The 5725-nt window shown below is 36.6% G+C and overlaps 1 pseudogene; it reads right to left on the bottom strand.

Moving 5' to 3' along the window:
* Nucleotides 1-4447: 4447 nt before the first annotated feature.
* LOC112664486 (olfactory receptor 2M4-like) lies at nucleotides 4448-5383 on the bottom strand (annotated as a pseudogene).
* Nucleotides 5384-5725: the final 342 nt, after the last annotated feature.

Genomic DNA, 5725 nt, shown 5'->3' with positions numbered 1-5725 from the left:
ATATCCAGGAACCCCTAACACCCTATATCTTTTGATAGGAGTATTTAGTCCATGTACATTCAAAGTAATTATTGATAGATTTGTACTTATTGCCATTTATTACTTGTTTTGTTGTTTCTAAAGACTTCCTCTGTTCCTCGTTTTTTTCTCATGCTTTGCTGATTTTTCTCAATGATATATTTGGATTTCTTTCTCTTTATTCTTTGCATATTTTTGTTCATTTTTGATATATAGAAACCATTAGGTTTATATATAACTTCTCTACATAGGAGTTTGTATTAAGTTGATGATCATTTAATTTTGAACCCATTCTTTTCTACTCCCCACATTTTAAATATATGTTATTATGCTTTATATCTGTTTTTTAGTTCCTTGACTGTTGTTTTTACAAAAATATTCATTTTTACTGTTATTGTGTCCTGTAACTATATTGTCATCTTTGGTCTCTACATTCAAAGTTTCCCCTTTAATAATTCTTGCAGGACTGGTTTACTGGTCATAAACTCCTTTAATTTTTGTTTGTCTGGTAAACTCTTCATATCTCCTTCTATTCTAAATGATATCCCTGTTAGATAGAGTATTATCGGCTGCATATTTTTCCCATTCAGCCCTTTGAATATATCATGTCATTTTCTTCTGGCTTACAAAGTTTCTGTTGAAAAATCTGCTAGGGGCACCTGGATGGATCAGTTGGTTGAGTGTCTGCTTTTGGCTCAGGTCATGATCCCAGGGTCCTGGGATCAGGTTCCCTACTCAGGGGGGAGTCTGCTTCTCCCTCTCCTCCTGTGTGCTCACTTTCTCAAATAAATAAATAAATAAATAAATAAATAAATAAATAAATAAATAAAAAATCTTTAAAAAATTTCCTACTAATCTTGTGGGTATTTGCTTGTAAGTTAGGGGGTTCTTTTGTCTTTCTGCTTTAAAAAAATTTGGAAGTATATTTTGCAAATTTAACTACTACATGCCTTGGTTTGGGTCTGCTTTTGTAGAGTTTGATGGAAGTTATCTAGTCCTCCTTGATCTGGATGTCTGTTTCCTTTCCTAGATCAGGGAAGATGTCATCGGCTATTATTTCCTCAAAAGAATTTTCTTCCCACTTCTCTCTCTCTTCTTCTTTTTAGATAAATTTCTCTTTCTCCTCATTGTGTCTACTTCTCTGTGTCTGTTTCTCTGTGTCAAGAAAGCCATGTATGCTTTCTGCTCTGGAAAATAGTGACTTTATAAAAAAAGAGACCCTGAGATCCTTGCAGTACAATGTCTCCTGTTCACTAGAACCTGGCACTTCAGGAAAATATTCTATGTTTATTGCCTATGCCCTGCTGTTCTGTGTGACTCACCTTTCTTTTCAGTGTTGTCTTCTGCACTGACTATCTGCCTGTGGTGGATATGTCCACCACAGAAATTAGGAATTGGGCAGTGGTGTTAGCAAAATTTGTACTGGGCCACTAGTCCTATGTTGTGTCCCCAAGTGCTGCAGCATCTGGAGACTGTGTGCAGGAGCTGCTTGGGGAATGAGGCTGGGCATGGTGCATGATAGCAGGTGGGGGTGCATCATTAGGTATGATATGGCAAATGGAAATTTGGTGAGGCAGTAGCTCTGTGCCTAGTATTTGGGCAAGGCATGTGTGTGGCTTTAACAAAATTTTCTCTGAGCTTAGGGCTGAAACTAGCAGGCTTGGAATGGGCAAATTCTTGGGAGGATCTATGGTGGTGTTCACTGCTAGCTGGTTAGATAGTATGTGTCTGTGCAGCCCCACCTTTGGCAGATGGCCTTGTGTTTATGCTGGAGAAGAGAAGGGGAATGGTACCTGTCAGCTCCCTCATTTTCAGAGAAGTCCCCCAATAAGCTCTCAGATCAGTATGAAGAGATCTGTCTCCCCTTTGCCTATGGTGTTGTTTAAATTAACATTTTTCTGTTGCCTCTCCATGCAGGCTGCTGTTACTTATACATGGTGATGCAGCTATCATTTGTTCTCATGGCTTGCCCAATACTGAGTCAACTGACTTTTAAAGCTCCAGGACCCAAGTCCCATTGCTTTTACAATCTCACAGAATTCAGCCCCTCTGTTTTTTTTTAATTTTTATTTTTTTAAAGATGTATTTATTTATTCATGAGAGGCACAGACTGAGAGAAAGAGGCAGAGATACAGGCAGAGGGAGAAGCTCTCTCTGGTTTTTAAAGACACCTATTGTGGGGTTAGTTTTCCCCATATGAACTCCCTGTGTGAGGGCCCATTTCTCTGGCCTCTCCATGTGTGCATCACCCTCCTTCCTGAGGGCCGTCTCCCTTGCACCTTTCTGACCTTCTTACCCTATCCGATGCAACTTCTCTATATTTAGTTGTGGAGTTAATTCTGTCAGTTTTTGGATGGCTGCCTGTTTTATTGACTTCTATGTGGATAATATTTGGTTGTAAACATGAGATGGAATAAACTCAGTGTCCTTCTACTCTGCCATATTCCTAAGTTCCTAAATTTGCCTGTTCTCGTGTAGCTGTTTCTTCAAATAAGAGGTTAAAGTGACAGGCACATGAAAAGTTATTCAGCATCATTAGTCATTTAAAAAATGAAAATTGACATGACAATGTAATGCCACTTTGCATCTGCTAGAATAGCTATAATGTTGAGAATCAGAAAATAATAACAACCTCTTACATTGATGGTGGAAATGTAAAATTTTGTAGCCAATTTTGGAAACAGTTTGTCAGTAATACAAAAAGTTGAAGTTATCATATGATTGAGTAATTCTACTGCCAGACGTATACCCAGGAGATTGGAAAACATGTACATACAAAAATGTGAATGTTTGTAGTAGTATTATTCATAATAATGAAAAAGAAATATTTCAAATGTCTATCAGTTGTTCTGTGGATAAACAAAATGTGACCTAGCTTTGCAATGGGATATTATTTATTCCTATGAATGATACATCCATAAATACCGATACATACTTCAATATTAACTTTATAATCATTGTGCTAAGTGAAAGAAGCCAGTTACAAAAGACCATTAATATGTAAATTCCTAAAAGGGCAAAACTGTAGAGAGAAAAAAGCACTGTTATTTTAAAGGTTGGTGGAGGATGCAAAGGAAATCAATATTAATGGGTGTGGATATTCTTTTGGAGAGATAAAAACCTTTGGAATTAGTCAATGTTGATGTTTGAGTACCTGTGAATCTATTACAAAAAAATCACGGAATTGTACACATTAAACAGTTGATTTTCATGGTATATGAATTATATCTCAAAAAAATAAACCCAAACAAAAGCACTTTATTGAGAATATTCAACTTGTACCAAAATGTTGCCATTTTGATAAAAAAGGTGCAAAAAATGTAACACAAGATGCATATCATTAAAGCATAAAATCTAGTTTTAGCAAAAAGAAGCATGCATTAATAGAGCAATAATATATTGAAAAATGGAGATTAGGTTAATGATAAAATATAGAGAAATTAAGATAAACCAAGTGAAGCAGGCAAAAGTTACTTTCAATTTTCAGAATGTGGATAATTCAGATATGCAAATTGCAATAAACTAATAACAATTTAGTTACATCAAAGTATGGAAACTCTATGGAACATTAAAATCATTGGAGAAAATAAAATAAAATAATAAAATAAAATAATCATTGTGAACATTTAGAGACCATAAATTCTCTTAAGGAAACTTTAATTTCCTTTTTTCGGATAATATAAATCCCGTTTATATTTTATATAAACTGTTATATTTTCAAAGCTGTATAAAAACCATGGCTGGCATATCCAGGAAATAATAATTTTCTAATATCTTCAAATTTATTCTAGTTATTACTATAAGGATAAGTGAGAATTAGAATCAATCACAATAAAAACGAAGAGTGTATAGTCTAACCAAATAGACATTTTATATAAACTTCTTATAATAGCCATTTCTAATTTAAAGCTTAACAAAGTAGGAACTTCTAAGAACTATTTTACATGGCCTTAAAGCTTGATTGAAGGAGTTGATAATACTAACTACCCCCCGCTAAAAGTTCGGGAATTAGGTTGAGAACAGTCAGGAACAAAACAGGCAATACACAGGTCTGAGGAAAAGTATACTTGAAAACAAGTGTATATGATTAAATAATCCTTAAGCAATGAGAAAGCACAGCAAAAATCAATGGATGAACTCTATTTTTTTTTCTTAGATAAAGCAAAGATAATCAGACTCCTACCAGGTTCAAAGTCAGGCATTCCAAAGTTAAGTACTCCTGGCTAACAACTACAGATATAACTGAAATTCACTGGAGATAAAATGATAATCTATGATTATTTCTAAATCCAACCTACTTTACCTGTAATTTTTACATTATATTATACCAAATAAAGCTATTTTAAAACTGAACAAAAAATGGAGGGAAAAAAGTCAAACTAGAAGAAAGATGTTGAGCAGAGTTGACATTCAAAGATACTTGATGAAGTTACATTAACTTTCCTTTCCTCAACAGTTTCTGAAGTCCCCTGGATACCTCTTTGTTGTGGAGACTGTAGATGAGAGGGTTCAGCATGGGGGTGAGGATGGTGTAGAAGATAGATACTATCTTGTCATGGTCTGGTGTATGGTTAGAAGCTGGTCTCATATACATGAACATAGCAGCACCATAGTACAGTCCAACCACAGTCAGGTGGGAGGAACAGGTGGTGAAGGCTTTGAGGTGACTTTCTCTAGAGCTCATGTGGAGGACAGCTTGAAGGACATATGAATAGGAAGTAATGATCACAGACACTGGTAATATTAGCATCACCACACAGCAGAGGAAAAGCAGCCTTTCAAAAGCAGAGGTGTCTGTGCAAGATAGAGGGAAAAGGGCAGCAACATCACAGAAAAAGTGATGAATTTCCGGAGAGCTACAGAAAGACAGTGACCGGGCTGCTACTAGCACAATAATGCTATCAAAAAAGCCCAAGATCCAGGAAGTAACAGTCATGAGGACACAGAGTTCCTGATTCATGAGGATGGTGTATCAAAGTGGGTGGCATATAGTCACATAATGGTCATAGGCCATGACAACCAACAGGAAACATTCAGCTCCAAGCAGGGACACATAGAAGAATATCTGAGCTCCACAATCTGCCAGAGATATTGACTTGCTGCCAGACAAGTAGTTGAAGGCCACCTGGGTACAATGGTGCAGATGAACATGAGGTCCATGAGGGAGAGCTGGCTGAGGAGGAAGTACATGGAGATGTGGAGATGGGTGTCCAGGTAGACAAGAAGAACCAGGACAGTGTTTCCCAAGAAGGCCATTGAAAAGATGCCCAAGACCAGTGAGAAAAAAAAATATGTGAGTGGGACTGTAATCAAAGATTCTTAGCAGGATCGAGTCAGAGCTGATGGTCTGGTTTCTCCACACCATTTTAGGTAATTTGTGTTTTCTGGAATTTTCAGAGAAGACACAAGCTTATTTGTCTGCTTAATTTTCAAATGCATACTGTGACAATGCCCCCAGGTTGGTAGTGTACTAGATGCATGTGTACAACCCTGTCATCCAAACTTCAGTTGACTCTCATGTAGTCACTTTACTGACTTACCCACAGTTATAGGTCAATAGAGAACCCAGTAGAAAAAGAGGTTATGCATTTCTGTTGCTAAATTTTATCAGTGTCCCTGATCAAAGGAAATTACCTCCTCACATTTATATAGTTTTGTCTTATCATGCCTCCTGGTTGTCTTCTCAATAACTACAGAATTCCTGCTC

Source organism: Canis lupus, chromosome 14 (genome assembly GCF_003254725.2).
Source record: "Canis lupus dingo isolate Sandy chromosome 14, ASM325472v2, whole genome shotgun sequence".
NCBI classification, from domain to species: Eukaryota; Metazoa; Chordata; class Mammalia; order Carnivora; family Canidae; genus Canis; species Canis lupus.
This window is presented reverse-complemented; position numbering and strand designations above follow the sequence as displayed.